The 24,377-nt window shown below is 41.4% G+C and overlaps 1 protein-coding gene across 7 annotated transcripts in view; it reads left to right on the top strand.

Moving 5' to 3' along the window:
• PAFAH2 (platelet activating factor acetylhydrolase 2) overlaps window positions 1-24,377 on the top strand; it is a 1,159,086-nt gene that overhangs the window by 629,136 nt on the left and 505,573 nt on the right. The window lies entirely within an intron of this gene.

Raw genomic sequence — 24,377 nt, 5'->3', positions numbered from 1 at the left:
GGCTCTTATTTAGAGAATGTGGTGGTCTTGGTGGACTCCTTGTTAAAGGAACATCTCGTAAGAGTTCCTGCTCATATTAAAAATATGCAGGAACTTTGTATGTCCATCAATAATTTGGAATGGCATCAGGATTATTTTGGGTATCTATGGATATTTCAGCTGTGTACACTAACATTTCTACTAGATGGGGTCTCGAGGCTATTCCAGGGATTTTGGGTGAGGGCCCAAGTACTTCATATATTTTGGATTTGGTTTATTTTTGTTTATCTCACAATTATTTTGTTTTTGAAAAGGAATTTTTCTTGTAGAACAAAGGAACAGCCATGAGAGCGCCATTTGCTCCCTTATATGCTATTTTATATATGGGGGAGTTTGAAAAATGGTTTATTTATGCAAACAAATTTTTTCTGATAATGTCAGTATTTATAGACTGTTTATAGATGATTTGTTTTTTATTTGTAAGGATGCCATGGGAGATTTTGTGAAGTTTGTGGAAACATTGAATGACAACACACATGGTTTAAAGTTTAGTTATCAGGTGGGTCAGACATCTATCAGTTTTTTGGATGTGGAACTTTTTGTGGATATTAATGGAAAAATCTAATTCAGACCATATAGAAAACCCACAGCTGTGAACAGCATCCTTCATGCATCTAGTATGCACCCCACACATCTTATTAATTCTTTCCATATGGTGAATTTAAGAGGATTTGGTCTAATACTTCAGAGTTTGGATCTAAGGATTTTTTTTTATCTGAAGTGGAACAGAGGCTCCTTGATAGGGGCTGTTCTCGGGGCACTTTGGAGAAGGCCAAGAATAAATTGAAAGAAGGGGGTTATTTTAGGGAGCAGGGTTATGCTAGAACCTGGAGGGGATTCAGAAACCATTTTGAAGCTAATGGAAAAGGAAGGTAATACCAGGTTGTTTTATGTGGCTAGATTCAGCTCTTTTTCTGGAATTTTGAAGATGGTGGTGATGGGTTTGTACCCCATGGTGGTGTCAGATGAAGTACTGGGGAAGTTGTTCCCTGAACATATTTCATTTTCCAATAGTCAGTTTTGTAATTTGAAAAAGCTGCTTAGTCGCCCTGTTTTTGGATGGGCAACATCTTCTAAACCGGTGGTTTCTTTCCCTTGTGGCAATTGTAGTTTGTGTGGAAGGATCAGGAATATTTCCAACACTTTCATTTGGATGTAGGTTCATGTCCCAAAGAAGGTTTAATTGTCATTCATGTGGTGTTAGGAAGGTTAAAACTAGAATTTTGGAGTGTCTGGCAGACATTAGGGAGGGTAATATAAATAGCACTGTTGTTAATCACGTTCTCAAGGAATATTTTGGTGATGGGGAATCTTTATTTTTCAGCATTTTAGCACAGCCTATGGTGGGTGAGAGATGAGATTTTGTTAAGAAATTAAATCAGCTTGAAACTACATTTATTTTTTTAATTATGGCAGCCCCCCAGAGGTCTCAGTCAGAAAGTTGTACGTACTTTGTAATTTTTTTAACTTACTGTGTTGTGTTTTTTTGGTGGGGTTATATATTTATAATTCCTTTGGTGTGTATGGTTTACTTTGATGGCACTCAGTCACTTTGAAAAACATGGGCATTTAAATTTTAACTATTAACTGATTCATTGAACTAATTAGTGTGACTGTTGATTTGAACTGGTTATCCCTTGAAGGCAAAAAGCCGAGGTACCACGATAATAAATCTTCGCATCTATATGTGCCCCCTTTTGTTGTTTTGCTTTTTGTTTGCTTTTTGTTTTGCTTTTTGTTTTGTTTTTGACGTTTGCGAAAACTCTGTCTTTCCCCTATCCCCAGATACAACAGTAACTATCCAAGCAAGCCTCGGTCCTTCCCCCAAAACAGGAGAAAGCTAAACCCCGTAGGGGGAGAAAAGCCTATGTATCAATGAAAGTGACAAACTAGCCTGCCTCCGGTAGGGAGCAGCTGGGACTATGTTCAGTACCTCCTTTCCTTTCTTACAAATTCCACAATGGGGACATGGGACAGGCACACGGCAGCTCTGTGCGTCAGTGTAGAAGTAATGATGGCAGTAATACTGATCTTTAGAGTATTTAGAGAAAAAGTAGTATCAGGAGCAATTAAGATACTAACAGACAATACCACAGTGATGTGGTATATCAACAAGCAGGGAGGCACTTATTCCTACCACCTCTGCAGATTAACAGTGGAACTGTGGCAGGTGCCAGTACCAGTATTCTGATGCCTATTGCATTATACATCCCCAGGTCTGGGCAGCCTGCTAGTAGACAATCTCAGCAGATCCCCCCAGACCCCAATGAATTGATGCTAAAAGAGAAGTTTTTCTGGACCCAGCACACAAATGGGGTGTGCCAGAGGTAGACCTTTATGCTTCCTCAGAGAACAGGCAGCTCTGCAAGTTCTGTTCAAGAACCCCTAGAGAGGGATGTGGAGAACAGATACTGTCTCCTTCAGCTGTACAGACCCCCTTTATTACACCTTCCCTCAAGTGCTGTCATCCCCAGGGTGTTGTAGTAAGTGAGAGTGGAGAGACCAAGGGTGTTACTAATTGCTCTTTACTGGCCCATGCAGCACTGGTTCTTCCTCCTCCTTACTGTCAGTAAAGAGCGAGTCATTACTCCTTCTCCCTGCATGAACCTTGCAACTCAGAGCAAAGGGTCTGACATGGATCCCACCTTGAGGACACTTAGAATGATATTGATCCCTTCCTGGTAGTCTTTTTCAGAGGACATGTTAGCAATTCTAAAGGAGGCTAGAAACCCTAGTACCAGAAAGTCATAACGTGTCAAAATGGAAAAGGATTTCAGTCTGGTGCAAGACAAAATGTATTCTATCCACCAAAGTAGGGTTAGAACAGGTAATAGAATGCTTCTCCCTCCTGTATAAAGGACAACTGTCTTACTCTAGTGTAAATGTACAGCCTACCCCTGCCCCCCCCCCCCATGTTCATACCTACATGAAGCAGTTTCTGAAAGGAATCTTGCAGTGTAACCATGCCCCCAGCCTCAGGCTAGGACCTGCATCCTCCTGGAACCTGAATTGTGCTAGAAAATCTAACACTACCATCATTTGACCCAGTGGTCAATAGCACCAGTCATATTGCTTACTTGGAATACTGTGCTGCTGCTGGTGGTGCTCACCTCAGCCAGGTGTATATCCAAACTACAAGTCCTTATGTCTAAGGAACCCTTTCTCATTTTCCAAAGGGATAGAGTAACTTTAAGAACTAACCCTTCCTTTTTTGTGCAAGGTCATATCAGAAGTTTCTTTGAATCAGGCTATTCACCTCCTGTGTTATTTTTCCAGTCCCTATAACAAGGGAGTGGGAAGTCTTCATTCTCTGTACAGACAACTATGGTTCTGTCTGTATAGAAGTAAATTTCCAAACATTTCTGATCAGCTTTTGGTGGCCGTTGCAGAGGATAAACAGTGGAAAGCAGTGAGGGAACAGACCATCTCCAAATGGATAGAAAGTTGCGTTACCTTTTTTTTTCTCGCCACATTAAGCAAATTCCTGTCAGAGTCGGGGCTCATCCTTTAAGGGCAAAGGCTTCCACCACGGCATGCTTGAAAGGGGCACCAACCCAGTAAGTACTGAAAGCATCTACTTGGTCTTCTGCCAAATACTACCACCTTGGTGCTATATCCACAGTCAGAGGTGGGCTTGCTTTTGATATCCAACAGAGCCTTGTGTTACTGGCACAAAGTATTCTCCAGCCACCTCAAAAGTAAAAATTTGGGATTTCTCCCAAGTCTTAGGACTGCAACATTAAGTACAGCAAACACAATAGAGCTGTATAAATAACTTACCATAATTGTAGATATTTGAGTAGATCAATGTTGCAGTACCCTTTCCTTCTCACGAAGCCCTCTTTTTTCTGACCTGGGGTTGGGGTGGATACTCTACCTATCACCTTCCCCTTATATAGAATGTCACTGCTGTCAGTAGGGTCAAAAGGGCAAGTTGTGCTCTGTCTGAGAAACCTCGGCCAAGAAAGACCTGACAGTGATGCTGGCCAGTGACCATTTATACCACAAAGTCCTGACATCAGATGACAAGAGTTTCAGCCGGCTGGGGGATGGTAAAGACTATGGTATTTGGGCCAGCCATAAGTTTCTGCACAACAGGACATCCTAAGACTTGGTTCTGCAACATTCGTTTACAAGAATATCTGCATTTATGGTAAGTTATATACACAACTGTACTTAAATACTCAGAAGAACTCACTAAAGATAGTAGTAGTGACCCCTGTTTGTCTCAGGCAACAGTAATTCTCCTTTCCTTTGAAAGCAGTCAATTGCATTTACCACAAGTTTTCAAACAGAATCGATTGATTTACATAGGACATGGGTTGTTTTTTATAACCCTACCTTCTGCTGTGTTGAGTACTTCAAGTAAATGCTTGGATGAAAACATTTTAATACCTTTTAGACACTTCCTTTTTTTTTTTTTTTTTTTTTTTTTTTTTTAATATGCTTCAGTTATTAAAGGAGGCAAAGAAACCTACTACTAGAAAATCATGTATGGGTAACTGGAAAATGCCAAACCAAGAAATAGGATCTCTTTGAGGCTTAGACTCCTAGATTCTGTAGTGTTTGTGTATGTTGTTATGCTGTGGCCTCTATTACTCCTTTTTCAAGATTTATGTGTACACCACCTCTACTTATCTACTTTTAGATCCCCTCCCCCATTCTATCTTATCTGAAATTTTTTGAAGTGGTTTTACACATCCATTCGTCTAGAATATAGGTGGCTCTCTCTTGGGATTTTAATTTTATACTGAAAAAATCTTGCACTGTTTCCTTTTGAACTGGGTCATGAGGCTGATTGAAGTTCTTTCTGGAAAAACATTATCATTTTTTGCTCTGACTTCTGCAAAATAAGTATTTGAGTTACAAGTTCTTACGGTGAGTCATCTCTGCCTCATTCATTCACAAAGATAGGGTTACTTCGAGAAAAAAATTATTTCTAATTTATTCCAAAGGTCATTTCAGCTTTTGCTTCTACTATACTTCAGAATATCCTTCCATGAGACCACCCTGAGTTTTTACTTGCTGGGGACTCTTTTCCAGTGATTGAGGAAAGAACAAAAAGGGCAACATCAGATACAAACATTTTGTACTTACCATAACAATGCATCTGTGTTGCTTGTTTGCATACTTCCTTGACCTACCCTCCCTCCTTCCCTCTTCCACTGGAAGAAGCATTCATATGGTTTCCTGATGTGACCTGGAGGTGTACCCTTTTGATCTCTTCCTTTTCTCAGCTCCAGATACTTTTGCTATCATGTTTCTAGACATTATCTGAATTGTTTCCTTCTATTTGATTATATCAATGGGGCAAACTCATTCTGTGATAATCTGGGCTTGGTAAAGGATGATGGGAGAAGAGCTTGAGCTACAAATCCAAAGTCTGAGAAGTGGTCATAGTGCAAGGTTGGATCCAAAACTCAATGGTTGAGGAAGGATAAAAACAGACAACACAGATGCATCATTGTGGTAATTTTTGTCTAATGACAGCCAGGGCCTTTATAAGCCTAGCCATACACTCCTATCCAGTTGTGTCCTTATGTGTCATGGGCATTTATTAGGAAGGGGTATGTTAGTTAAGAAATCTTTAGAAATTATGCGGGGAGTATGTTAATGTGGGCATTACTGTCTGTCTCTGTCTATCAGAGACATGGGGGCCAAAAACCCCAGGGTAATTTCTGATTTCCCATCCATTGGTCAAAGTTATGCTTAAGTGGAGCTCGAGATGGATTCTGCTTCACATGGATGGGAGCCTGTTCCAGAGCATGGTGATCTCTGAGACACATATCTGTCTTGCCAACAAGACTTATTTATGTCACAAGCAAAATTTAAATCCTTGGATCTAGTGGTTCTGATGTTGTTCTTTTTTGCAGATGTGCAAAAGGTCCGTCAGATCTGGATCCAACAATGCATTGCGACTTTGGCACCAGTCATTTATTTGTGTTAGACCCTCTTGTAAGATGTTTGAGTCATAGGGGGAATCTGTGATAGCCCCCAATTTGTAGTTATCTGCAGACTTGATTAGCCAAAGGCCCTTAACTTTAGCCTTTACCTCTGAGAAATAGATGCCAAATAGGAGCGATTCAAGCACAGAGCCCTGGGGAGCCTAGCTGGTGACCTGTCTCTTACTGGAGATGGTATCACCAATCCTGACTTCCTGGGTTCTGTGTGTGAGCCAGCTGGCAATCCAGTGAGTTATATAAGAGTTTATGCTTAGTTTGGTGAATTTGTAAATTATAACTGAGTGAGATATTATATAGAAAGCCTTAGCTAGGTCCAGGTAGGTGGTAGGCACCATTTTCCCTCATTCATTACCTTGGTGACTTTCTCAAAGAAATCCACCAGGTTTTGTAAGCATGACCTTCCCTTAATAAAGTCAAACTGGGTTGAGCCCAATGTTTGTAGGTTGCCTATGTCTTTATTGATCATTTCCATGATAATTGGTTCCATGGCTTTGCATATTAGACTAATCAGACTAGTAGGTCTACAGTTTTCAGGGTCGGTTGGTTGATGGTCCACCCTTGTGAAGTGGGATAACCATTGCTGTCCTCCAATTCTTATGGTACAAAGCCTGTTTTGAGGCTGTAGTTGCAAAGTGACTCAAGTGGTACAGAGAGATCATGTTTCAAGCTGATTAGAAGGCATCCTGGGATATTGTCGGGACCCATTGAGGCTTTGTTTTTTGCATTGGCAAGCACCGCCAGGGCCTGGTATCTGTTAATAGCTGGGGGGGGGGTTATTCTAGTAGATATTTCATGAGGGAGGCAGGGGTAGTGGATGGTGAAGTTTGAGCTGAATCTGTCAACCAGCAAATTTGCTGTCTACCTGCTCAGTGAAGGTGGCTCCATTGACCACCAGTTCAGCACACTGATGTGTGCTGGCTTTTAGGCTTCAGACATAGCTGTATAAGGCCTTGTGGTTGTCTTTAGTCTATGAGGCTAACTTGACCTTGTTATTGGTCTTAATTAGTTTTCTTATTTTCCTGTTTAGTTTAATTAGAGAGCACTTATCATTATGGAAGTTGCTGTTCCTGATTTTAGCCATAATGTTTTTCCTTATGTTATATACCCTAGTAAGGTTAGGATTCCACCAGTGTGGTTTGATTTCAGAGTTTCATTTGGGCTTACTTCTAGTAGGTACAGCTATCTCTATACAGCCATTTACATTGTTGTTCAGGGTGTCTGTGAACATTTCCACATAGGTTGTTGTGAACTGTGGGTTAGGAGAAATGTTGAATTTTGACAAACTATCATTTAATAGGATGGATCTTATTAACTTGTTTGCTTCATCATACATTTTGCAATCAAATTGCTACTATCAGAGACACCTCTTTGTTTATGTGTGCATTTACTTCTGTTGATGCACTTTTGTAACCTACTGAGTACCAAACTCTACATTCTCGGCCGTGTTTTCATTAATGCTATTTTTGTAACCTTTTTATACCTCTGTGGAGCTTTCCTCCTCAGGCCTTCATCGAAGAAGGGCTGTAGCTCAGTCAGACTTTCCTGGTCAACAAATGTCAAGTAGATAAGTAAATAAAAATGTAGTTTGTTTTGGAATAGTTCCTAGCTGTTAGGGGGGTTTGCTGGGGTTACTAAGTTGATTCTTATTTCAAAGGAGACAGCTTTGTGGTCCGACCTCACTGGTGAGGACATGACACGGGTGGTGGGGGTGGGGGGGGTTGTGCAGTGCTCTCCCATATTGATGAATACTCGGTTCTGCATGCCTCTTCTGGGCGTGTGTATGACCGGGTCAACCGTATTTCTGTTAATAAAGTCCAGGAATCGTTGTGCTTGTGAATATAAGGCAGTGTATGTTCCCAGTCTATAAAGGGGTAGTTAAAATATGATGTGGGTATTTGGTTTCATGGTGAGTGTCTTCAGTAGGTCTAAGTATGAATTATGGGATTCTAGGGATATAGAGGGTTACCTATAGCTTGCTAGGATATGGTGTGGGATTTTGTCTATGGTGATTTGCGTATAGATAAATTCCAGGGCACCATCCTGTTTAACCAATGTAGAGATATACTTGTTGCTAAGCAAGCAATAATGGCTGACCAGGTGTGTGTTAATGTGTAATTAATGCCCACCCAGGGGTGTTGAGGCCCAATGCCACAGGCATAGGGCCTCTATACCCCTGGAAAAACATTGGTTACACATTAACACACACCCTGGAGGGCATTATTGTGCTTAGAGAATGGGGCTGTCTATAAAATTGTTGTTTTACTTACTTACTTACATATTTTTATTACTATATTATTTTGTTTATATATTTTTTTATGTAAAATATTTCTTCCACCTAATGTTTCAGAGTTTCGGTAGTATATGTAAATGTTTTAGAGGAAGCTTTTTACATCCAAAATATATCCTTTATTATTTTTAAAAAAATGTAGATATTTGATTTTTTTTTTTTTTTTTTGGTACGTTAGAGCTAAAATGGTTTATTGCCAGTCATTGGGGACTGAAGTCACTAAATAATGACATACATTTGACTTTTAGGCTTTATTTCGTTCAGAAAATTCATGCTAACACAAATTCTGTTATTTAACTTACTTTTTCATTTTTTAAGTATAACATTTAAAATATTTTCCTATTTTGGAGCCTTTGTTCCCCCTTTATTTCAGGCTTTACCCACATTTCTTGAGCTAAAAGGTCAAGAAGTACACACACCTCTTCGCTGCTGCTGCCAATGTTACATCAATCTCACTGTTTCTCCCTGTGTCGCACAGACACCGCCCCCCCCCCCCACATACACACAGACCTGTGCTTCTGAAAATGCATGCTAACACAAGTCCAATTACTGCAACGACTTTGTGATTTTTTTTAACAGGAATATGTTCCTGTTTTGAGCCTTTATCTCCCCTTTATTTTAGGTTTTATTCACTTAACTAAGAGATGAGAGGTACGTAAACCTCTTGAATGCTGCTCCTGCCACTGTTGGATTGCTTTCACTCTTCTCTGTCTCTCTCTGCCACTCAGACACACACACTTTGGTTTCATACACGCATTCACTCACACAGACAGAAGCATAAGCACACACATACACACTTTTTTCTGTTATGTTTAGGTTTTACACTTGCTGAACAGCAAAAGCGATGCTTAACGAGTGTAAAGTAATGGTTCGATTGTTCTTGCTTTCACTCGCATCACACACACACACACTTTTGTTTTTCAGTTTTCTTTTTAAATATATTTTACACTAGCTGAACAGTAGAAGCGCTGCTTGGCGAGGGTAAAATAATGGCAGCCGTTTTTTTTTCCTTCAGTCCAAGCTGCGCGGCATCTTAATATGCTACTGTGAAGTGGCATACTCGTTTTTCAGCGGACATTACCTATACATTAATACCCTGCTGGAGAACGCTTGTTTTCCAGTCAGGGTGCTGATGTGCAGTTTGCCCATTCTCTTAGATCAATACTCCAGCACCTTTTGTCACACACTCTGCAACTGATAGATTACATGTGTGGAAGGCACTGAAGCCTTGCACTGCCACAGTACTGTCTGTGAATTTAAACCTTGTCTTGGTAACAGCACAGGTGTCTATATTGTTCAAAGTGAGGAAAGCTTGTAGGGTGTGGAGTTTCTTGTTTAGACTTCTAGCATTGAGTAGTAGCACTTATAGGTTTCTTTGAGTTTTATTTGCTATGTTGGTAGTTTTGTCAATTTGGCATTGCTTTAAAAAAATCTAAGGAGATGGATAAAGTTTTGGCCAATATTCAGGTGCCTAGGGGAGACAGGTACAGACCATCCCTTGCAAAGCTATGTGGTTTGTTTACTATGTCCATCTTCACTGCTGAGTTCCAACTTCAAAACCAATCTAAAAAATACCTGTCTGATACCTGTACCTGCACAACCCTCAAAGCAGATGCATGACCTATGTACTGTAACTATGCCTTTCTCTCTCTGAATTCATGAACACTTCCTTATTTTACCAGGTGGTAATGGCCAAACATCAGAAGAAGCTCTCACTTTAATCATTCCATTCTACTAATATATGCTGTTCTACCTCTTCAGCCAACACATACTACTTATTTATTTTCATCTCTTATGTTCTTCCATAACATTCTCATCTTTCTAATAATCATCTGTCTCCATGTCTTTAATTTTCCCTCCTGCTCATCTCATTCTATTCTCCTGTCTATTTTGGCAGTAGAATACTCTAATATTTCTCTCCTCCTTATATATAATTAGAAATGTAGTCACTATTTTTGAATAACTGTGTTATTAGTTTACTTGATACAGACGTTTATTTCTGAAGGTGTCTTGCAGTACATATTGTATTCTTGATTGCAATTTATTCTAGTAATATTCTGTAAATGTATTCCAATCTGATTGTGTTTTATCTGATGTGAGGATTTTTTCTCCATGTCTATAATTATTTATCAGCTGTTGTAAAATGTGTGTGCATGTTTGTGGAGCTTTTCTGCCCAACTCATTGTAAGATATTTAATCTATTGCTGGGCTTTTCTCCTCTTGTATATAGTTACTCATCAACTACTGTTTAGATGTTTTTGAATCTGTTATGGAACATTTCTCAATGGGCCTCCACTGAAAATGGACCATTGGCTCAGATGGACTTTTCCAGTTATCAAATAACAAGTAAAATAAATAAAATGTCCTCCCATGGTGACAAATATTGAATCTCCCTGGAAAGACACCAGAAACTAAGCCAATTATTGAAGTCCGTCATCTTTTGTTCATTCTATGTTATCATTCTTGGTGAAGGTAAAATGCTGCTCAATGCAGGGCACATACTTGCCTGAGACATATTCAGACAGATCAAACATGTGTGTCTTCATATAGTCCAGGGAAGTACATCTTAGGTTGTTAACTCCCACATGGACTGTGACACGATCATACTAGTAATACCTGTGGCATAGTGATTTGAGTGTATGCTTAGCTTGGCAGATCCAGTCTCCAGATAAATATCTAACCTTTATCCTCTCCTTGTTCAGTCTGGTGTGGGGGTATCTGTGTGTTGTATAATGGAGCCCCCTATGACAAGAGTCCTTGATAACGTGTTGGCTTGCCTTTTGGGGCTCCACTGTGTATAGGCGTACGTATGTGTGGTGTTTGGTGTTGCTTTTGATGAGAGCTTTAGAGATTGCTTGGAGTAGGTGTTGGCTGTTTCCAGGCTTAGGAGTTCTTTGAGATTTGGGAAGATTGCCTTTTTGTGGCTCAGCATAGATTGGTCTATGCATGTAGTGGACACAGTGTGATGGATGTAGTATTTGTGTTCTTGACAACCTTTTTTGTATACAAGATTTATGCCTCCACTGAAATTGTGTATCTCTAGCATGCTCTGTTTGTTTTTTTAATGATTAAATGGTTGTCCGTGCACATAAGACAATTATTACATTGTCTCAGGATGCCCATATCTACCAAGCTGGCTGCAGAGATGTTTGAAAATTGCATATCCATGTTGTCCGGACCTGTATTTGGGTGTGCTACTTTAGGTCGTGGACTGGGTTATACAGAGGTCTCCTTGAGTGGTCTCTGGGATTTGGCACTAGACTAGGTTAAACTGTGCTATGACTGGATAATAGTGCTGTTCAGTGTGCAGACTATCTGCTCTAAGCTTGTTTCCACTCAGTGGCTTTGTTTTAGCTGCACAACGTTACAGGTTTTAGTTCTAAGGAAAGTTTTATAGGTAAAATTTCATTTCTGGGAACTTGTGTCTGTACAGGGCACTGCTAACCTCTTGATGCAATAACATCAGGAAGTATTGCTTGCAAGTGTAATGTTACAAAAAAACAACTTAAACTGTCTTGACAAGGCAGTTTCAAATATTAGGGAACTTTAGAAAGATTTAAAGGCAAAATCAACAAATAAAGCAGTGGCACTCTGTACTCAGCTAACTGAAGTGCAAAACAAAATAAATCTCATCTGCCAGGGATGGAGCAGGATTAACTCAGGACCCCCACAGAGTGTGGTGAGGGTGCCCACTAGATGGGAGCTCTGGGAAAATGAGCAGGAGACAATTTGTAGTAAGGTTTACTCAAGTGCAATACTGGATCCAATGTCAATTTTCTTTCAGTCCTCAACTGTTGGGTTTGGATCTGAACCTTAGATCCAACTCGGCCGTTACTAGAGGTCGTGGAGAACAAAAAGCTCTCAAGCTTCTAAATTATCCATAGTGCACCAACCCCTAACATTCTTCAAAAAACATTATATTCCTAATATGCCTCTCTTACTTATTATCCCTTGCTGTTTTATGTTAGCGTACTGCTTTTGGTAGCTTTTTCCATTTCAGCTGTCTTTACACCTGTGTGTATTCCTTAATTACAATTGTTAGGACAAAAATCTGAGCCCTAAACACCCTATCGTTTAGTCAGCAACAATCCATCTGTGTTAAGTGGGACTGGGTCTGACTGCCGCAGCTCAGAACACAAAACTTAGGAACTAAACAAACTAAAGAAATGAATTCTCATACTTTTTTTTTTTTTTTTTTTTTTTTTAAACATTACATCTGTATTCTTGGTTCAAGGCAGATGAACGCTGTGTAGTAATTCAAGAATTCAAGCAACATTGGCAGTGTGTCTGGTATTCATACAAACATTTAAAATCCAAAAAAAAAAAAAAAAAAAACATAAATGAAATTAATGTTCAGGAAACCATTAAAATGTTAAGGAAAACATGCCATTGGTTAAACGTAGAAATGCTTCCTTGCCATTAGATCTTTAATTTACAGGAACAAGAAAACAGATGAATCAAGAGTTATTAGTTGTGTATGTACACTGTTGGACCATTTGGAAGATTTCACAAAGCGCATCTACAGAGCTGTAGCATGGGAACCTAAGGACTGCTGCTATTGGTTTGGGTTGGAAAAGCAGGGTGTCTAATAGGCTGTGGGGAGTACTGCCAGTAGAGAAGCGGTGGGTGGGGTCTTGAGTTGTGTGTCAACCAATTAGGGGCTAATGTTTCAAGGATGAAGAGATTGTTTGAAAAGTGTTTGCTGTCACCCCTTTCTTGTCCTGAATGGGGACAGTTGTGTTACGGACTATGCTAGACCTCATTGACTTCAGTCAGCACATTTCTCTCATTAATTTTCAAATAGTCACCTGGCAGGGACTCGTGCCATTGTTAGTACTGGTGCCTGAAGTTGATGGAAATGACTGATAGCTTTTGACACATTGATGTTTGGTTATCCACAGAGGCAGTGCTAGTGTGCTGTGGGTGGACATCACTTCCAGTACAAAGCATTGTCATTTGGGCTTTCTTCAGCATCCAGAGTCTTTACCAGGGTGTTAGCCCTGGTTACTGAAGCATTGCAGGAGAGTGAGATTTATTTGTTTCCTTACCTGGGTGACTGGCTGCTGGTAATACCATCCAGGTACTCCCTGGAGTCATCACTCCAGTATGTTTTTCCATGGTTGCAGTGCATGTGGGTCTTTAAAATTGGAGGAGTACTTATCCTTTTTGCTCAAAGGATTGTTTTAATGAAGCAAAACTGGACATTCTCTAGTGCCTGTTATTTTTGCCTTTGGGCAAAGGACCCAGGAGGTTGCACAAGTCAGGGTTCAAACTTAGACTCTGCTTCTTCTGAGCATAATTGCTGCCATGGTGTCCATGGGGCCATTTACACTCTTGAGGATATGAATGTTGCAGTGGACTGCTGGGTGTTAATGGTTTTGGTGCTACCATATACTCACTGACCTTCTTTTTATGTTGGACACGTGACAGTAAGCTGTGAAGTTGTGGACAGTCCTTACCAGTTTTCTGTTGACTCTCTCCTTTCTGCAGCCAAAGTCAGCCTGGATTCTGGTGGCAGACATATCACGTTGGCTGGAGGCTTTTTCACATTACAGATATTGTGCTCCAATGATGCAGAACAAGTCATTTGGTGTAAATAGCATTTTTTTTGGCTTTGAAAACCTTGGAGACAGAGCAATTTCTGGAGCTACTCATCTAGTCAGGTAAGTAGTCCTTCTTAGTGTATGTATAAAACAGGAGAGCACAGGATCATTCTCCTTGTGTAGAAAGGTGATAGTCCTCTTGTAGTATGTCATAGACAGGAGGCATCACTGCCTCAGCATTTCACATCTCCATGTAAGTAAATTTGGTGGACATTGAGTTGCATCTTCACTCCTGTCTTGTAGATATATGTGCAGAGTGTGTGCCTGCTCAGGGTCTTCAGAAGTGCAGCATTTCAGAGGCTGTCCTCTCTACTCTTTGAGAGAATGCAATCCTACTCTTCTGCTTGTTACAGCAGTGTAAGGAGGAGATAGTGACGAATGTGTTGTCTCTCCAGAGGAAGTGAAGAGTCCAGCACACCTTCATGTAAACATCCATGCTACTCCCATTGATTCCACTTCTAATAACATAGTTCATGGAGGAAACACCAGAGCTTATTCATGTTGACCCTTTCTGGTTGAGAAGGCCAAGTTTCAGGCTCTGTGATGTTTTGCAGTAGACGAGACTCTTCCAGTCCAAGTCAAGTCGAAGACTCTCCCCAAACTCTTGGGATGGGGGGAACCTGGCTCAGTCTTTGGGCCTGGCTTTTGATGTAAATCTCTTGATATTGCTTGATTTGTCAACTGAGTTCTTAAGAGTTTATTGAGGCTGCTGGAGATCTTTCTGTTCCAAGTGAGTGAAGTTCTTAATTCAGGAAAACTGGTATCCCTTACTACCCATGTCAGTCAGATGGCAGAGTGTCTGAGCTTACCATGGATACCTGTATACCTTGAATTTCAGTTATTTTGTGGTCAGGATTCATGTACTGGCTATCTTTGTGCATTATGACCTTATGAAGAGCAGAAGTATAGCTCACCACTGGCTGGTCATCTAACTCCTTCTCTATCCTTATTTTAAAAAAATGCATCTTGCTTGTCAACTGTTAAAAGATTGCTAGCTTGGTGATATTCAGATTTGGAAAGATACTTTTCTGATGGGCAATATCTACACATAGCTTTTTTACCTTCATACCGTAATGTCTAGGAAACTATATTTTGTCTTTCATAAATTTAGGATACACTTAATGATGAACTCATATATGTTCTTTGTATTTCACTGTTGCAGTCCTGACTGTTGGGATTTCCTGCCGTGAAAGCCCTTGGCTGACCCAACTAAGAGAAAAATGTTTTCACCTCCCAGGCTGGTGGGATGCCCTTACTGACGTCAGTATGCTCTGGTATAAAGGGAGCCAGCCTGTATTATCATTTCAGTCTTTGCTTACTGCCAGAGCCCGAAGCAGTATATAAGTGCATTGGTCGGTCCATACCAGAGAGAAGTTGACAGAAAGACGAGTACCCTGTTGGGGAACTCTTTTCTGTTTAACTTAACTCATGTCAGATAAAGTAAATAATTGTCTCTGCTGTGGTAAACAAATCCCACACAGAGACTTCCATACTCTTTGCACTACTTGCTTAGGCCCGGACCACAATGTCCGTAATTGTCATTTTTGTGCTAGGTTTTATACTAGAATGATTAGGCATAGGGCCAAATTCTTAGCTTGTTTTCTAAGACAAAAATCAGTTGAACTGCATCCGATGTAGTCCACCAGCCATCCCGATCTTGAGCTTCATAAGTACAAAAAAGAGAAAAAACTTAAGTCAAAGGCGTCGGAAGATGGTCACTTTCTAGCTGACTCTCCTGCTAGACTGATAATTGTTGAAGAAGGTGAGGCTCCTTTGCAACCCCCTTCAGCATTTGAAACAACAACCCAGGCCTCTGTCGAGACCCATTTGGAGTCCGACATGCCTTTGGTTCCCTCAACTTCACTGCTCACATTTTCAGCTCATTTGTTGAGTTCGAGGTTGCTCAGCAGGCCACAGCTTCTGACAAGCGCTCATTAAGCTGTGATTCAATGAGGCCTAGGCCTGCGCGGGTGCATTTCCAACAAAAGTCAGGCTCCAGGGCATTGGACGCACCTAGGCCTAAGACCAAACCCACCCCAAAGAAAGGCAGTGTGGCAAGGCTTCAGCCTTGGCCTACAGGTTCCCAATTAAGGGGATCCCAACAGGATTAGATTGTTAGCTGAGGACTTAATTAACATTGTAAGGGCAAGACAGTCCACAGGTGAAGCCACCCCAGGAAAAAGGAAAAGGGATGACTATACTGATCTTTTCCCAGATCCCTTACTGTCCAGGGGGATTCTGACTTGGAAGACTGTGGCTCAGAGGAAGGACCCTCTTACACATCCTTTGAGGAATCGGATTCTGAGGAGAACCTTCCCTCGGCTTCACCTCCAGAGGATCAAACATTTGGGGAAACTCTTCATGCTATGAAGCAGCATTTTTACTGAAGCACAAGATTACCCTCAGGCCAAGAAGACAGTTAGGGAGTTCTTAGGCCTCCCTGAAGACAAACCTTTAGCTATCCCTCCCATTTTGGATGTGGTAGAGGATGTGTTCCAGGATGCCTCCATAAACCCGGATTCACTTCCCCCTGCCCCTAGGAAACCAGACAGATTTTATAGGGTGGAAGACACCCATAAATATCTCTTTAAATATCCTTTGGCTGATCCAGAGGTTGTTACTGCAGGGTCTAAAGGGGCTGGGGCCAGTGTCTCCAAGAATCCCCTGCCCACGGACAAGGAGCGTAGAGCCCTAGGCAGGTTCAGAAAAAAGGTATACACTTCTGCTACCCTGTTTATGTGGGCCCTCAGCTGTCAATTCCATATGATCAAATATCAGCAAACCATAGTGCAAAAACATTCAACCAAGGGGGATAAAAATATTTCTAAGGAACTTTTGGACTTGTGTTACTGCACTTCCCAGGTGGCTAAATAATCTCTGCATTGTGGTTATGATGCCTGTCACTGGTTCTGTAATTAGGAGACTTGCATAGCTTAGGGAGCAATCCGTCCCTGATCATGTAAAGGCTAACCTTTTGGATGCTCCCCTTGACAAAGACAGACCTTCTGGACCAAAAGCAGAGGTAGTACTTAAAAAAATAAATAAATAAAATAAATAAAGGGAAGACAAGGCAAAGTCCACGAAAGCAGTTAAGGACATCCTGCAAGTACAACCACCTAGGTTCAGCAGGAATTTTCCTGCCAAGAATTGGTCCTTTCCTACCCAGCCAAGAGATAACAGAGAAGGCCTCAAATGGACAGAGCTTCCAGACAAAGGCATCACCAACAGAGATCAAGGCAATGCACCTCTAAAACACCCAGGCAAGGGAGTTCTAGGTCACAGCCCCCAGCCAGAGAGCAATTATAACTCTTTTCCTCTGCTCTACCCTCCCACCACCACCCCAAGACTTAGGAGGAAGACTCTCTCTCTTCCTCCAAAACTGGAACCACATTACTTCAGATCATTGGATTCTAAACATTATTGCAAATGGGTACAAACTCACTTTCAAAGAGTCCTTAGTATACTCAAGTTTCCCAGATGTACCCACAAAGCAAAGAACTCAGGCTTTTCAACAGATACAGATTTTGTGTTTGCAGGGAGGGGTGGAACCAGTTCCAGAGGAACAAAAGGGAAAGGCTTTTATTCAAGGTTATTCCTAGTCCCAAGAAAAGAAGGATCTTGGCGCCCTATCCTGGACCTGTCCGGTTTAAACCAATTCCTCAGGATACGAAGGTTCAAAATGCTGACACTTCAGAAATTACTGCCTTTGATAGTTCCTCAGGCTTTCATGGTCTCTGTGACGAAAGGAGATACTGCCAGCACAGCTAGCTGGAATTTTGTAAATAATTATGTCATTTGTGAATGTCAAAATAATTTATATAAGGTGTTTGTGTTACAAATGTGTTGGAACAGTATGTATATCAAACTGCTGTATACAGATTTTTGTGCTGAAAAGGTATTTGTAAAGTGCTGTGTTTAAAATGTATCCACAGTGTGCCCTACTGGAAGAGAACAGAAATGTACATGTACTATTGTAACTGTTTAAATGTATATGTTAACAGAGGAAACCGGATGACTAACCTCAATCCAGCAAACTTTAGAAAATATCTGAAATTAAATTACTTTATAGGCTAGGTTATAAAGATGTTTCATTGCAGCTACAGACACAATGTTTGTACTAGAAGCTTTCTGTATTGTCTCTGGGGTGAACTAATTGCTAGTCTGGAAGCATAAAAGAATGCAGTTGTTTTATGACTTCCAGCATCTGCCAAAGATCTGAGCAAAAGCCCTCGTATCAGTATTTTTACAGGTAGATGCTAAATACTGCCAGCTTCAGCAAAGGGGTTTTGCTTGGGAACCAGAAGTCAGATGACAAGAAGTGATGTAATTCTGCAAGCTATCCCACAAGTAATATTATAGATATTATTTTGAGAAGTCTCTGAGTGAGACTGTGCATTTGGAAATATGTCTTGGACCTGACAACAAGAACAATTCAACACATTATCTGCCTTTCTTTATTAGTATGTTTTTAAGGTGCAGTAATTATCTTAGATACAGTCAGGAATATAGAAAAGCTTAGTTTAGATTTTGTTTTTCTTTATTTGTGTGAGACTGTACTGCAATGTTATTTTAAATTTTTTCTGTGGTTTTGAACTCTGATGTCACTGTGAATTTATATTTGTATTATTTTTATTTTTTATTATTTATTATTAAATATATTTAAAACTTCCATTGTGGCTGATCTGTGTAGAGATGTTTAAGTTTTCAGAGTATTTGCATATTTATTTGGTGACACTGTGTGGGTCACTCCTATCAGCCTTGCTCTTGGTCAAACTACCATTTGTATGAATATTAATATCCCTCAGTATATTGGGTACCCTTGGAAGAGCCTTAAGGTAGCTGGCTGGAGTGACTGGTGGCAGTGAAAACTGCCTTATAGTCTGGGCAGAAGGGGGCATAGTTAGTAAACTTATGCCAGGCTTTCCCAGATAGGTGTGTGTGTATGTGTAAATCAAACCTCAAAGAGTATGTGTGTGTCAGCTACTTGGGCAGGGACACAACGCACTGGTTTGACAGAGAGGGTGCTGGAGGTATTGGCTTGGTTGTTCAGCTGAGATCCAGCCTTATAGGGATCTGGATAAAGAGTGAGAAACCAGCCCTGGACTGACTGGTGTTTGTGTGCTTTTAAGGGAAATTGCACTTGATGCAGAGAGCTGCATCTTGGAAATACTGTGTGTACCTATTATCCTCTCAGTGAATGCCTTCCTTGTTGCCAAGGATGAGAATTGAGGCTCCTTGATTACTTATTGGCAGTGGTGGGTTGTCACAGTCTTAACAGACCCAAAGGACGTCTACTTGCATATTTCTATTAAAAAAATCACACAGATGCTTTCATCGGTTCAGAGCAAGCTTGTGTCACTATCAGTTTTCAGTATTGCCCTTTGGGTTGTCTACTGCTCCAAGGGTTTTCACAAAGTGCTTGGCACCAGTCATTGGTTATTGTAGAGCCAAAGGGGGTCCAGATTTACCCATACATGGACGATTGCCTAATACAAGCTGCAGACATTCCAAAGATCAACAAAGATCTGAAATTCACACAGGACCTCCTGACGTCTCTGAGGTTCATGCTGAACCTCAAGAAATCCAGCCTGGTTCCATCCAAACAGTCTTCCTGGGAGCTCTCCTGGACTATTCCCTCCAGAGGCCATTCCTCCCCACAGACAAGGTCACTTATTTAACCAGTTATTTCCAACAGATACATGAAAATCAAAGCATCACAGCCAGGGAATTTCTCAGAGCTTTGTGGTTCATGGCATCCTGTATTCTCATGGTACCCCTAGCCAGGCTTACTTGAGGAAGCTGCAGTGGTACCTGAAGAGTGTGTGGTACCAGAGCTCTCAGTCACTACCTTGTCTCAAGCAGGAGTTTGCATGGTGGGCACAGGATTGTACCCCAAATCAGGGCCTACCTTATAGAGTCTTGGCCTAGGACCAAATCCTCACCACAGATGCCTCGGAGACAGCATGGGGGGGCCCATACCCAATTCCTCCAAACTCAAGGATTATGGCCCACTCAACACTGAAGGAAGCACATCAGTTGGAAAGAACTCATGGCATACAAAACAATTTACTGACTTTCAAGGACAAATGGGACCCAGGGGTCCTGGTACTACAAACAGACAGTACCACAGTCATGTGGTATGTTAACAGGCAGGGTGGCACACATTCCTACACCTTGTGCCATCTAGCTATGCAAATATGAGAGACAGCACAATCCCTAGGCCTGCACCTCCTGGCACAATCCCTGCTGGGCAAAAAGAATACCCTGACAGCCCCCTCCCCCCAGTGAATGTCTTACACATTGGGAAGTTTTCCACACAGTAACACAGCATTGGGCATTCCCCCAGGTGGACACATTTGCCATCAAGAGAAGTTCTGCACCAGGATAAGGCAGACTTCTAAATGGAGAACAGATGCTTTCTCCTTCCCTTGGACACACCTCTTCATTTATGCTTTCCCACCATTACCCCTGCTGCCTCTAGTGCTTCTGAAGATCAGGGAGGATGGGCCAAAGGCCATCCTGATAGCACCGAACTGGCCCAGGCAGCACTGGTTCCCCTCCTCTTCACGCTCACCACTCAAAGACCTTTGTTGTTACCTGAGAGGGTGGCCACCCACACCCAGAACAATGGGAGGATTGTGCACCCCAACCTTCAGACTTTCAGCCTGGTTTATTCCACAGCACCCTACTACACCTCCAACTTGAATCAGCAGGTACAGACCATTTTAAAAGAGTCTAGACAGCCTAGCACCAGAAAATCTTACTCAGCCAAATGGAAAAGATTCAGGATTCTCAGTTTGGTGCCAGAAGCAACAGCTTCAGCCAAATTCTGTGAACATTCCTAAATTCTGGAATACTTGGCCAAATTAGTGGAGAAAAGTGTCTCTTATTCCTCCATCAAGATACATGCCTCACCCATCTCTGCACATATCCCTAGTCATCCTCCACTTTATTCTCACCCCTTGCTGAAGCAATTTCTTAGGGGTGTTATTCACATTAGGCCCTTCAGGAGGAAACCCACCTCCCCTTGGGACCTCAGTTTTGGCCTAGAAAAGTTAACCTTGCCTCATTGTGAGCCTAAAGCCTGTACCACCTTAAAATGTCTTACCTGGAAAACAACCCTTCTTCTGGCTATCACTCTGGCCAGGAGGGTCTCAGAGCTGCAGGCCCTAGTGGCAGTAGAGCCTTGCATTATCTTCCATAAAGACTGGGTCTCCTTCCAAACTAATCCTTCCTTCATGCCTAAGGTGGATACTAATGTGTCTCTGAATCAGGCCATTCATCTACCTACCTTCTTACCCAACCCTGAAAACAGAGGGGGGAGATTACTACACTGTCTGGATGTACGTAGGATGCTATGCTTCTACCTGGACAGAACTAAATCATTGAGGAAAACAGACCAGCTGTTCATTACTTTTCCCCCCTGGCTCGGAAGGAAGACCAGCTTCTAAACAGACTATTTCCAGGTGGATTTCCCACTGCATCTCATTCTGTTACAGCCATCATGGCAAAAGCCCCCTGATTTGATTAGGTCACAGTCTACTGAGGCCACAGCTACTTCTACAGCATTCCTCAAAGGGGTTCCCATTTAGGAAATCTTGGAAGCAGACACTTGGTCTTCTCTGCATACCTTCACTAAGGCACTACCAGATGGTAGTGCCTTAGTGAAGGTATGCAGACACTTGGTCTTCTCTGCATACCTTCACTAAGGCACTACCATCTGGAAACCTTTTCCAAGTCTAAAGCAGGTATTGCATCTGCAGTCCTGCAAGGGAATCCTCTCCTTAATCTCCTTTCACCCTCTTTAAAGCTTTGGGAATCTTCAACAATCAGGACTGCAACAGTGAAACACAAAGAACATAGTACAGTTGTGTACACTTACCATAAATATAGATGTTCAAGTGTGTTCACTGTTGCAGTATTCTTTCCCTCCCTCCTACCCCCTCAGCCTACTAGGTAGGCCGCTAGGATCAACCAAGGACCCTACACCTCCCAACCCTGGTTTGGGTCCACTCTACCTTGGCCCACCTTAAGTGCACTTGGGGCCTCCTTGGATCCACACTGACTTGGTCATTCTAGGGTACCCCTGGGGGCTTCTAAGTGGGTCAAGAAAATACTGAAGTGATGATGCAGGCTGGGTCCCTTTATACATGAGCATACTGAAGTCGGTAAGGGTGTCCTCCAGCCTGTGAGGTGAAAACAGTTTTCTGTGGTAATCAGGCCAGTCAAGGGCTTTCACAGCAGGAAATCCCAACAGTCAGGAGTGCAACACTGAATACACTTGAACATCTGTATGTATGGTACGTGTACACAACTGTACTTTCCTTATGAAGGTAGTGTCAGAATTATCCTGAGCCAGTGTGTCCATGTTGCAGTTTTCTTTAAAAAGGGAGAATCCGGGTGAGAGAGGCCCTACTCATACTCAGTGTGCACCTGCAGTTTAGACTGCCTGAAATGGATATGTGATTTAGTGGTAGACCATTTTTCTGCCCCTTGGTATTCAATGCAGACCTTCATTTAATATTGTTGTCTCAACCTCAACTTCAGAAATAGTTTGTGTTCCAGGACTCAAATTTTTGAACTCTTTGCTTATGTTATCCTTTAGCTTCTTCATCACTGGTGGTTACTGCTTGGGCTCAGACCAACCTGGGACTCATTAAGGGAGAATCCTTGCTGTTAAATGTAACAACTTCTTTGATGTTGGATATAACAGGTACTTCATGTCAGTTGATTCAGGAGAGAATCCTCCTTAGTGAGGTCATAAATTGTTTCAGTTGATCCTGGAGAGGATCTTCCTTAGTGGACTTATAAATGCCATTTTTCTTTCTCCCAGAAAATTGTTGTCCCTCCACCAGCTTTGACTGTAGGACTTTCTTGTAATCAAGCAAGTATATACTTGTGTATTACTTGGTTTACTTATTCTTTTTACTTTATTATTTCAGGTAAGTAGGCTGGACTAAGAGGCCCTTTTGGAGCTATGACCTGCTAAAGTACATTGCAGTATGAAGTCTACATGTTTTACTTAAGACCATGTCAAAATGGATATCTATGAACCTATGAACTTAAGATCATGTCAAAACATTATTTGTACCTGTCAATGAAGGAGAGACTGAGCAAGTATATGATTGTACACTGAATGACATGTTGATACCGTACATCTGGTTTGTCCAGTCAGAAAATTGGCCTAACATAATGCATTAGACTACCTGACCCCAAAGTGGATGACCTGTGCTTACATTTGCATAAATACATTAGGAATTTGTATCTAATGATGTACACATGCATACCCAGAATGTGCTATGAAGTGAAGTGGTATTTAAATTGCTGATAAGTAGGAGCAGTGCTAATGTTGATTGTGAAGGGATTCCATGCTTTAGGGGCTCCTGAAGGAAAAAGCCTTTGTGAAGCATTATAGAGAGTATGGAGGCAGAAGCAAAGTAAGATGATTTGAAGCAGATGAGTGTAGACTTTTGCTTCAAGAAAAAAAAAGTTTTGGATGTCAGGGAATATGAGATGGTGATGATTGCTCTCTAGTGTATTAGGAAAAATGTAGCCTTTTGAGGGTAGAGCAGAAGTGATTTAGTCTGATCGCTTGAATCCTAAATCTTGTGGTTTATTTAGAAATTGATTTTAGTAGGTTACTTTAACAAAATGAACCCCCTGGAGGACATCTCATGCTGCTACATGAGGTTAGTTAGTGGTTTTGTGAGGTAAAAGTGAATTAGTGTTGTTTTGCCTTTAGTCTATGTTTTTAATACAGATTTCACGAGTGATAGTCATTAATTGTATGTCTGATGCTTGCTGCGATCAGAGGAAATATGAAGAAGAGACATATGCAGAGAATCAAAGGGAACATGAGGGGCATCTTTTGGATATGGAGCCACCATCTACTGAATAAGGCAGTCACCAGTCAGTTGTGTAACTCTAGTAGATGGACTTGGATGTTGGTATGGAAACTGTGCAGCAACAAATATTAGTGATGTTGAGTTTGCTGACTTGCTATGTAAAGAACGTGAGATATCCAATGATGATTACAGCAAGTTTCTGCAAGAAGAATATGATTTGCTGTTACCACTGCAGCAGAGAGTGGCAAATAAGTGGAATAAGTTGGTGGAGTTGAGTATTCAAATTGTGTACATTGAACATAAGTCAGTTACTTTAGAAGACAGCAAGGAGGCATAGTTTGCGGCTCACTGGTATTTTGGAAGGCAAGCAATGATTTAACTGTTGGGAGTTTGTGAAAACTAAGTTGGTGCAATGGATTGTTTTTGCTTTTACAAAAAGGCTTTTGGGTAATGAGACTGCCCATTGGTTGCTGTCCTCTGTAGCATTTAAGGGGACATGGATGACAGAGTGATACTTGTTCATTTTGTGATCTGGTGTGAAAGGGAGCAGGCTTTTGTCATAGTTGTGGCACCCTGTGGAAGGATAATGATGTAACAAAGGCCAATACCGGGTGATCATAATTTCAAGGAAACTTGTGTG

The sequence above is a fragment of the Protopterus annectens genome, chromosome 1.part2, assembly GCF_019279795.1.
Source record: "Protopterus annectens isolate FY-2018-M chromosome 1.part2, PAN1.0, whole genome shotgun sequence".
NCBI lineage: Eukaryota > Metazoa > Chordata > Ceratodontiformes > Protopteridae > Protopterus > Protopterus annectens.
The sequence above is the reverse complement of the archived record's forward strand: the minus strand, read 5'-3'. Positions and strand labels throughout refer to the sequence as shown.